Source organism: Limulus polyphemus, unplaced genomic scaffold (genome assembly GCF_000517525.1).
Source record: "Limulus polyphemus unplaced genomic scaffold, Limulus_polyphemus-2.1.2 Scaffold4612, whole genome shotgun sequence".
Taxonomy (NCBI): domain Eukaryota; kingdom Metazoa; phylum Arthropoda; class Merostomata; order Xiphosura; family Limulidae; genus Limulus; species Limulus polyphemus.
In genome coordinates, this window is record NW_013670222.1 from 24192 (window position 1) to 36077 (window position 11886).

Below are 11886 nucleotides of genomic sequence, written 5' to 3' on the forward strand. Positions count from 1 at the left end.
TATAATATATCAAAGTATATATCTAATACTTTGTGGGATATAATTTGTTTCCCAACACCATCAAACATGTTCATGGCATGCTGTTGCGATATATGAAACATATCAGGTGGCCATTTTCCTTCCTATTTTAGATAAGTGAAAGTTTCATGTTTGCCTAAAAGTTCTAAACTTTTTCAAACCTATATGTGAGTGAGCGTTCACATAGAATGGTTTATGGTATTTGGTTTAGTTACTCATTGTCACATGTCTCTCTCTGTTACATAGAATATGGTTTGACAGCACCTGGAGGTTATCCCCTCCATATTTGTACATGTGGAACAACACACACACATATTGAAAGATATTACACTACTTGGAAAGTTTGTTTCTTGTTAAGCAGAAAAACACACAATGGGCTGTGTCTGCCTACCCTGGATATTAAAACCTGGTTTTTAGTGCTATATATCTTCATACTTACCACTGATCCATTGGGGTGAGGGAAGGCTACTTGGAAAGAATATAGTCAGTTTTTAATCAAATTATCTGTTAAGATATTTTTATGATAAAATCTCAAGAGAAGTACTGTCCATTATTTTTATGTACTGTTCTTTGACATGTGTTGCAAGTAAACATAAATTACTTTCACTTTGTTCTTACACTGTGTTTGATCTTTTTTTCTCAACTCAGTCAGAATCAGAAATTCGTTTTGCTGTTAGATACATTTTCCTGTTATTTCTGGTTATTTTTCTTGTACATTAAGTCAATGCTCCTGAGAATATTATACTGGTAAATAACTTTTGCAGGTCTTCTCATGTTTCTTAAAAACTCGAATGAGTTATTCTACACTAACCATAGATAATCTGGAAGTACAGGTTCATGGGAAACTGATTATTTCTAGTGCAGTTGGATACATATGTTGAATAACAATAGATATAACAAGATATCTGTTATAGAGTAATACTGGGTTTCTCAAAATACCCAAGTTCATGAGAATGGGCACAATGTAATAAAACTCACAATGTTTATTATAATTAACAGAAAACACAGTGTGGTACATACTTACATGACGGACTGACGCTTTTACTGGATCAAAACAGTTCCCTCACCAAACTGTACTCCATCTAAACTCCTACCAGGCAGTTTAATGTTTCTTACTTAACTTGGAGCGACTAGCGCTACTCACGTGACTGATCATTCTCATTTAAGCATGAGGAAGGAGAAACTATTGTAGGATACTTTTATCTACACTTTTGGACAACGTGCAGCATTATATCCATGCCAGTTACTCGAACAGAATAGATGTTTCTCCAGAGAATGATAAAAGGCAGCTAGAACGAAATCAAACTTTTTTTAACCAATTTGCAAAAATCACTATTATATTTTGATTTTATCAGGTGATTTACCTCAACTGCATTTGACATTTTTGCTGTATAAGAAAGGTTTCGCAGAAGAAAACATTGTATAAGCTATAGTACTGTCAAAGGGTAGGACATAAAACGTCATTCTATAACACTAACGGTGATCTTCTTACAACTCCATAAATTATTTGGTTGTCAATGAACTTCTGAATCACTCTTCATATATTACATTTTTGTATTTTATTTCAAACCAAAATGCATATTCAGGATTCAAATCGATATAGATAGATATAGAGTGAAAGTAAACAGTGTGTGACTGGCCATCATGTGGTTAGAATGGCAGTTAATTTGAACGGTAAAGTCCCTCTCTCTATACATGAAGCACACGAGCACCTGCATTCCATATCTAGCAGAATAAACCCACCAAGCAACAAATGGTACACTGACTCATGAAACGTGTTGGTTGGAAAGTTTTGAATTCAGAAGAGATAGACACGTGTTTTATACATCAAACTTTAAACGGAAGATCCAGAATGGAACGCAAAACTTGGTTTGAATACGAACCTAAAATTATGTATTGTGCCAGAAAAATTAAAACGTTGCACGAAATGTAAAGCATTATCGAAAACATTATATGTCTTCGGGCTTGCAACGCTAGCCCATTGTGTAGCTTTGTGCTTAATTACAAACAAACAAAACATTTTATTATGAAGCACATGAGACGTTCACTTGTTATTTATACATTATATCACCAACAGCATATTTAGAAAAGAATCAACGATGTATTAGGTACAAATATATATTACACAACATTTTTTTACATTTCAGTAATGTTTCACCTCACAAAATGTCATTGATGTTCTCTTAAATTGCTATTATTTGTAACCAGTGTTAACTTTAAATCCTCATAATTAAATATATATATATATATATATAGTTTGCACACTGTTACTATTCTCGAGTGATGTAATCATATAATCCTTGCAGTTTATAAAAATGCTATTAAATTGATTGTGGTTTATATGTTGTAACCTAAACTTTGATTGTATAAATATTTGACCAAAGGTACATTCCATTGGACAGGTAGACACCAGCATACTAGTTACTTGCAATTTGGCTAACTTGGGTCAAAGAAACGTTATTTCAAGAAATGTTATTTGTTCTGTTATTTGATACCTTTCTTCACTATCATAACGTCATAACATATATATACTAAGGCATAGGTTGAAAAGGGTTGCAAATAAATGTTATTCAAATAGTCGAACATACTACTGATCACCACCATGCTTCATTGAGGTTTAATTTTTCTAGTTATATTTTATGTGACATTGAAAAGAAAAGTCTGTTGGCTTGTAGTTTTAAATTCTCCATTCCACCAAAAGGGCTTAAATATGAGGATTATTGAAATTTGAACAGCTGCTGCAGTAATTGTCTAAACAAATAATCTGGCGGGAAAACAATGAATCTTTTGACGGCAAAAGAACGAAAACCTACAAATATAAATAAGGAGGAATTTCAGGCCAGAAAAAGACTAAGTACAGATGAAGATAGAATAGTGATAAAATCCGATAAAGGTAATAGTTTTGTTATTTAATTAGAACTGGTCTCTCTGTGATTCAGTGGTAATATTACGGACTTACAAAACTCAAATCTGGAATTTGATTCCCCGCAGTAAAAATAATGCAGATAGTCCATTGTGTCACTTTGCACTCAAAACAAAAATAAGATAAACTGGTTACTACATTAAATGTTTGAACTAGATATAGATTCAACTAAAACTAGAGAATAAATCACAAAGACGAGAATAAAATTTATTAACTGAAAATATATGTCATAAAAACCAATTAGATCTCATTATGTTATCACGTATGGGGTTCCTAAGCGTCATAAAGATGGCTGTCCAGTTAGACCTATATCTACACGTTTCCCTCTCCGGTCTCCGACTGGTAAGTCTGAGAACTTAGAACGCCAAAAATCAGGTTTCGATACCTACGGTGGGCAGAGCATATATAGCCCATTACGTATCTTATTCCATAAAAAGGCCTGGTGGTTAGGGTGCTCGACTTACAATCTGCTGGGTGCGGGTTCGAATTTCCGTCATCTAACATATTCGTCCTTTTAGCTGTGGGGTGTTATGACGTGACGGTTAATCCTACTATTCGTTGATAAAAGGGTAGCCCAAGAGTTCGCGATGGGGGGGAGGATTGATTAGTTGTCTTCCTTCTCGTCTATTATCTCTAAATTAGGGTCGACTATGGCAAATAGCCCTCGAGTAGCTTTACGCGAAATTCAAATTAAACCAATTAAAATACTCTTTAAAAACAAACAAATGTATACATAATGTCAGACATATTAACATGAACTAGTGGTTTATTTATTGTTGTTAAGTTTTTGAAACCTTTAATTAGAAATGATTATACAATCAAACACAACTTTCAGTTTTCTCAAAATAAAAATACTAAGCATATCTCAAGCGACTCAACGGTAATTCTGACGGCTTATAATAGCACACACAAAATTCGTGTTTCAATAACGGTGGTGGGTACAGTACAGACAACACATTGTGTAGCTTTGTGCTAAACTACAAACAAAACATTCTCCATCACTTCTGAACTGTGAGGGTTTTGTCTGATCCAGAGAACTTCATACTGACAGTGAGATAATGAAAACAAACAATCTTAACAGGAAGGTCTAGATCAAAGGAACTAGTTTAACATCTGAGGTTAGTTGATGCTGATCTTTGTAACTGTCTCTAACCATCGTCATAACGGGTTTTATCGTTTCTGCACTCAGTAACAGCAGCTTTCAGGTGGTATTTTTAATCTCCGTGTGACCTAAAGGAAAATGGCCGACATTATCAGCGACTTGGAACAACCCATGAGGTGGCCCAGTGTTGTACAAACTAGGTTACTTTTTCTGTCATTAGTCTGTTTACCATTTATAGACATCTCTCAAAAGAATAAGACACAGAGAAGATATAGAAATTAGATGTTCCACTGCTACAGTGAGAGTGCAAACAGATCTTTCCGAGCCTCCATCAGAGTCTTTCTCGCACCATGTGAAAAGTCTTTGGCCCCGAGGTGCAGAAGAATTATTCAGTCATGCACTCATTCTCTGTAGTCTCCTTCCTCTGACAGAGATTTTCCTTATCGACCCAGGGCAGGCTCCATGGAGGTTAACAGACCACTTTATACTAAAGAAAAACGTCACGGTCACAAACAACATGGTTCTCCACTCAGTTTTCCTCCTTTCAAGTACAAATGGCCACTTTGATACAATGAAACTGTCGAAGTTTTCGTTGTAATTCGGATGACATTAAAGCCTTCATTGATTCCTATCATCCCATGAGTCTCTCCTTACAGGAAACATTCCTCAGAGCTGCGACCTTTAAGTAGTTTTCTTTATAGTGAAATAACAGATTGCTTGATGGGCGAGTTCATGGAGATGTGGCATTCGGGTTGACTAGCATAAACTGACCATGTCCATGCCACTAACTATACCCTTGGAGGCTATGACCATCCATATCTCCGTGGGTCACACCATCACTGTATGTTCTCTTTACCTGTCATCAGGAGAGATTTATGATCAATCAGACCTTGTTGATCTTATTGATCAGCTGCCATCTTCTTCTTCATATTGGGAGATTTTAATGGACACAATTTTCTCTGGGGTGGTGCTGATATTGATGTGGGGTTGTTCTATGGAGTGCATGCTTTCATATCATAACCTTCCTCTTTACAATACTGGTTCTGTTACCTATTTTCATGCACCTAGTCAATCTTTTACTGCTATTTATCTATCGTTCCATTCACCTTTGCTTTTTCATCATTATTCTTGGAGGGTTGAGAGTGACTCACTGCACAGTGATAATTTTCCATAATTTTGCAGAAGATTGGCCACAGTCGATGCCACCTAACTAGTGTGCCACAGTGGGAGTTGGAGCATGCTGACTAGCTATCCTTCATCACTCTCTCTCTGAACTCGATCCTGCTGTCATTAGGCTTCCATTTATTAATGACTGCATGGAGGCAGTAACTGGTTGTGCTATTTAAGCAGCTGTTCATTCCATACTCAAAACCTCGACACTTTCCCAAGGTATCCTCGTCTATGGTGGTATACAGCCTGCTAGCAGGCACAGAAGGCTCAGAAACAGGCCTGGGTTATATTTTGCGGGTATCCTATTTTTTCCAAATGCAAAGCATCGGAAATGTTGTGAAGAAGGCCCAGAAAGAAGGTACAGTGAACAACAAAATACACTATCAACAGTGTTAACCTTTACTGTCTATCGAGCTTTACACAGCTCTCTTTCCTGTTTCCGACTTCCTAAACTTGATCATGCCACTTAAAGTCTTGGCCATGACAGTAAATTTACCAAATTCACTTTAAGAACAACTCATAATTCCGTGTATGGGGGAGAGAAGCAGATGTTTCTGATCACTCCTGCCAAGTCCAGATAGATTTTCCAAATGCATTGCTTTCCACCAGGCTGGTGCCCATGCCTTGCTGGTCAGGCATCAAAGCCAGAAGGATGGGTCCCCTTTCCATCTTGCTCACTAATGTCCAGGAAGTTGCTGATGTACAGCACATCGCGAATACTTTCCAGCACTTCTGTCTCTTCTCCCAACGTCTTGGCCATCAAGTCTCGGGCTGAGATATTGCCACTTTCCTTTTGAGCAGATTGTCTCTATGATAATAACTGTCCATATACACTGGTGAAACTGAAGCTTACTCTTTATTGGTCTGGCAGTACATTGATCAGTCATGATGATATTCACTATGAGATGTCACTCCATCTCTCTCCTGTCTCTCATGCTCTTCTTCTAGCTGTTTTTAACCGGATTTGGCAGGAGAACGTTTTCCATATGCTTGGCACAAGGCTATTGTCATTCATTTTTAAAAGCCTAGGAAGGATCCCAAGAGTTCTTCTAATTATCATCCTATTGCTTTGACTAGCTGTCTCTGTATAGTTTAGAAGGTGATGATAAATGATCGTGCTGTTTGCTTCCTTGAATCAAACAACCTCCTCTCGCTCACCAAATGTGGTTTTTGTCGACATTGCTCTACCATGAACCAACGGATTCGACTCGAAATTTCGATCAGGGAAGACTTTCTCAAGAGAGAGCATTTTGTTTCTATCTTCTTTGATCTTAAGAGGTTTTATGATACAACATGGAGGTTTAACATTTTGTGAGACCTCCACTCCTATGGGTTGCATGCCATTTACCCATTTTTATTTGTAACTTTTATATATGACAGGAGATTTCAAGTCCATGTGGGTTCGACCCTGTCCCATTCTTTCACACAGGAACTTGGAGTCCCTCATGAGTGTGTCTTTAATGCCACCTTTTCAGTATAAAGATCAACGCTATCACTAAACAACTTCCTCCTACAGTTGCAAACATACTCTATGTTAATGACTTCCACATTTCTTGTCAGTATTCAAACATAAGGTTTATTGAGCAGCAGCTTCAGACTGCTCTAACTCGCTTGTTGGGATAGAACAGAGTGATTGGTTTCACCATCTCTTTGTCTAAGGCTGTTTGCATCCTTTTTTTGCCACCAGTGTGGTTTGCATTCTGATATAAAGCTCCATCTCGGTGGTGATGTTCTTCCTGAGGTGGCTGAGACAAAGTTATTGGTGCTTATCTTTGACTGTAAACTTATTTTCATTTCTTACATTAAGCAGCTTTGTGTCAAGTGTACAAGAGCACTAAACATCCTCAACATCCTCTCTTCCACCTTTTGGGGAGCAGATATACGTCCCATGTTCAAGATCTATCTTTCCCACATACAATTCAAGCTGAACTATAGCTCTTTGGTCTCTGGTTCTGCCAGGGTCTCTGCCTTGAAGATGTTTGACCCTGTGCACCATCTGGGGATTTGGCTCTGCACAAGGGCTTTCTGCACGTTAACAGTCCAGAGACTGTGCACTGAGTCCTATGAGACTCCTCTTCACTTCCGATGTTTGCAACTTCCTTTGCAATATGCTACCAAGCTATGACAGTTACCATGGCATCCCACTTGGGGTTGTGTCTTCCTTCCTTAGTGGGATTTACTCTTTCAGAATCAATGGTCACTTACTCCTCCATTTGGCCCTCATATCCAGGCAAAGCTGGCTGAATTGGGTTTGTTATTGGATGATGTTGCTGAATCTGATGACCAGCCCATTTCTCCATGGCTTGTTACCACCCACACCTGTGACCTTTCTTTGAATCATGAAGACAGATATTTCTGATTGGAAGTAACAACTTCTCTTTGCCGAACATCTTTCGAAACATTCTTGAGTTCCAGTTTTACCGAAGGTTCAAAATCAGGTGCCTCTGCCATGGTTTGTTGTAGTTCTGTGGTTGCTAACAGAATCCCCTCTACAGTTTCTATGTTCAATGCCGAGTTGTATGCCTCTTCACTTGCCTTGGATCACACAGAAGTTAAGCAGTACACTAACTATACTATTTACATTGACTTTCTTAGCTCTCTTCAGCTCACGGATTAGCTTCACGTGAGTTCTAACCTTGTTCTCTTAGATATTCAGAAACGACTGGCTACATTTTCTCTATCATTTGTTTCTATCTAGTTTTTTATTGATACCTGGCCATGTCGGTATTCTAGGGAATGATCATGCTCACACTGTAGCTAAGACCATCTGATCTGGTGCTGTCACAGCCATGCCTGTCCCATATATGAAATATGGTCCCGTAATCAAGGCCCAGCTTTGCACAAATTGGAAGTCAATTTGGGGTGAGCAACTTCATAACAAGCTTTTTCAAATCAAACATACTGTTGTCATTTCGCCACCTAGTTTCCATAAGGATGAAGGGAGGAAGTTCTCTTGTCTAGTCTTTGCATTAGTCACTGTTTTCGAACTCACTTTTTCTTTTATGTGGGGCTGAACCGCCAATGTGTGGCCTTTGTAACATTTAGGTCACAACTGCCCAAGTTTTACTTTCATGCTATCTTTACGAATGTGAGCAGCAGCAACATTTTAGACATGTATTTTCTAAGTATTTGCCCCTAACATTGAACGATGCCATTGGCTATGGTGACACTGTCCAACTTGACTGTGTTTTTAGTTTTTTGTGGATCATTGGCCTTTTAAATTCTACTTAGTTTTTTACCTGATTTTTGGGCATTGTTTAGCTTTTAACACGCTTTCTTTTTACATTTTCTAGTATTTCACTTCTGGCATTTTTACAGGATGTTTGGCACAGATAACCTAGTTACCTTGCACCAAACGACCAAACAATCAATCTTGGGGTTTATCGTTGACGTTGGACAGTGTCATTGGCAATGGTGACACTGTCCAGATTGATCGTGTTTTTTATATTCTGTTTAATTATTTACCTGATTTTTGGGCTTTCTTTCGCTATTGGGTTGTTTTTTTTATTTTTTTTTATACAGTTCTACTTCTTTCTGCATTTTTAACGGACGTTTGGCAGACTTACTGCTTTGCGTCATAAAGCTCCAAACAACCAACCAGCCAATCTTCCAATATGTAATTTGTATAACGTGCTATAAAAGAGTGAAGCTTCAACAAGGAATGAAAATGTAGACGAACAGATTCTAGTCACGTGATATTATTATATGATGGGAAGTCTCCATCATCACTCCGTTACTGGTTGTTGCCAAATGCGGTTTGTCAAAAACGAAAAGATGCGTGCAATGATTGGTGAATAAACTACCTACGTTATTATGTTTCGATTGTTATTGTTTGTTATTAAGCATAAAGCTATAGAAAGGATTGTCTGTGATCTGTGCCTCTGGGGGGGGGGGCTTAATTTTAGGATAGCTAGAAATTAGTTTAAATTATTGGCTGAAACCAGTTGGATGATGATGTAAAAAGTATTTTCTAAGATAATATCTTCATTAAAACAGAACATCCTCCACATAAAACTTCTATTTGCAATTCTTGTTGTGCTCATTAGCCTAACGTTAACGAAATGCAACATTATCGATATAGGTTGACAAATGATATGTAATAAGTTCATTTTCATACTTTATTGGTGTAATACTTAGTTATTATAGTATAACTGGAATAAATGTTCTCTTTTCATATCAGTACTTAAGCAATATAAAAACAATGCAACAAAAACTAGAGCAAAGATTTATACACACTTGCAGAACTGTGCTTAAAAAAAAAGAAGACTAAAATTTTCTCATTAGTGCCGAAGCTGGTTCGTAACATGAGGAAAATATCCTCTTGAGTTAAATTAAACATGTTTTTCTTTTATGCAGAGACGAAAGTAGAAAAGCCTGGAAAAGTGAACGAGATGAGAGAGTACATGGGTAAAATCTTGAAAGAAAAGTCAGATGGGGTTGGTATTTGTGGTATTATGATTAATCATGTTTCGGTAATTTGTTAAACAATATGTCGCTAATGTTAATCAGCTAACTTGAGACATAAATTACAGATTTAGAAACAAACAAAACTAAGAACAAGTGTATTAAAATAACAACATTCAAGTACGACAGAAAAGTATTTTAAGAACTTTTCCGTACTTTAGAATCGGGAAAATTTATTTATGTAATGTTCGAAACTTGAAGTTCTAACGTACAGAAATCTTCAATTTTTAACTGATATTTAACAAACTTTAAACTAAGAGAACGGAATCCTGTCAGAAACAGTAAATCTTTTGTTCTATAAACCACACCTACGTATCAACGAATATTTCATCATATTGTTATATTTAGACATAAATGACGTATCTAGAACGATGCTATATCGCTTTCATTTTATTTTCCTTACTTTACTTATTTTTCCATTTTCTTCTTTGTTTCAAGAATGTTACATACTTTCAGTATATGTCTAAATAAACATATCAAGTTGATACAATTTAGAACAATTATGTCACTCCTGACCATAAATTTAAATATATAATAAAATATTGTGAAAGCAAAGTTGTAGAATGTAATATAAAAGTTGATCTTATCAGAAAGCATTTTTCATCTCAAGCTTCCAGGTGCACTTCGAGAGTGTGAATTTGCAAAATTTCCTTACGAGAAGTATGAAGATTACTTGAATGAATTGTGCAAAGAACAAAAATATGCTGATGTACAGGTAATTACGAACTATTATATATATATATTTTTAATATACGCTTATGTAATTAATCTCTCAAATATCTTTAATTATTTATATTAAAATGTTAAATAATGATGTATTAGAGGAAAAGTTCTTTTTACAACCACCAGGATATCAGACGTTTGACAGTTCAAAGAAATGAGGTTTCAGTACTCTACGGGAATGGTAATTTGTGACTTTAAGAGTTGTTGTTGTTTTTAATATTGAAATGAAAACTTAATCAAACAGATTCGCTTACAGTTAGACACTTTACATAAATTAATTTTGAAACTCTAAACGGATATAAAATTCAGGAGGAAAAGTCTTCAAACTCTGGAAGTGTGTTTCGCTTATATATACGTTACAGTTTGGGAGTTATAAAGAAAGGAATGCATGAAGTAACTTTATAGTCACCCAGGACGGTGTTATATGTGATATCCTACAACAGAACTATAATTCAGTTCTGAAGTTTTAAACAAATACATTTTATGATTCTACAAACTTCTAATCTTGTGATATCTTACATGACATTAAGTCTTACTTATCTATGCATGAAGGAAATCAATCAATGTGTCGCTGAAACATTTGCAGCAGTTCAAAAGGATCCAGAATCTACACTCTCTGAAATGATCGCTAACTGTTCCTAAACACGTAAGTTAATAAGGTTAAACATTAGTTATCCCTCCACTTCCCCCACTCACGTTGATTGGTTGCTTCAGGGGAGGGAGGGGGGAGTCAATGATGATGACGTCATAGTTCTGACATTTGCCACCAGGGATTCATGTTAGCCCCCCCCCCCCCTCATGACTGTCGGACATGATGTCATACTTTCAAAACTTACCGTCGTTAGTAGCGCATTGCTGGGCCATCATCATAGCCCGCCATAATGGATAATTACGTAATAGCACCTTGAAGTAGAAACAGCCATGACTCATACAAAACGTATCTCAACATGTCTGTAATTAATCACTAATTAATTAATTATATCGTCTTGAAAAGGACTCTTAGCTCTAATTCATTTATAATTAAATCCTCATAGAAAGGACGATACAATAGTTATAACTTTCTGTTTAAAAATTATCAGTATTAAATTATTAGTTAATTAATACTATTATTTGAAGATAGGTTTTATATGCGGAAATATCTGTCAGCCGAGTTCTTGCACAGATCTTAAAATATAACGTTGATAAACGGAAACATCGGCACATGTAGATCTTGAAAGTAGAGTTGTTCAAAACTTGAAAATAACGTTGATAACAAGACCAACTGTTGATTGAGATGTTGCAAAGGAAATATCTGCTGAAGCTTTTTGCCAGACACTAATCATAGCAGAACCGTCTGGAAAATTATCTATAGGAAACAGTACAGCTTATAAAATGAGTCAGATCAACGTAGGCCGGTAAGGCAATCACTGATTAGCATGTCCTTAAGCTAATCAGGAAATGTCACAGACCTACTGAAGGATGTGTAAATTGTATAGGAATTCTTTTT

General features: G+C 36.4%; 1 long non-coding RNA gene across 1 annotated transcript in view; it reads left to right on the forward strand.

The window, feature by feature from the left end:
- Window positions 1–9578: 9578 nt before the first annotated feature.
- Window positions 9579–11886, forward strand: part of LOC111088865 — a 6404-nt gene continuing 4096 nt past the window's right edge. The window contains exons 1-3 of the long non-coding RNA XR_002613247.1: window positions 9579–9649; window positions 10288–10392; window positions 10953–11046. This is a non-coding gene — a long non-coding RNA (uncharacterized LOC111088865). The remainder of the gene's footprint in view (window positions 9650–10287; window positions 10393–10952; window positions 11047–11886) is intronic.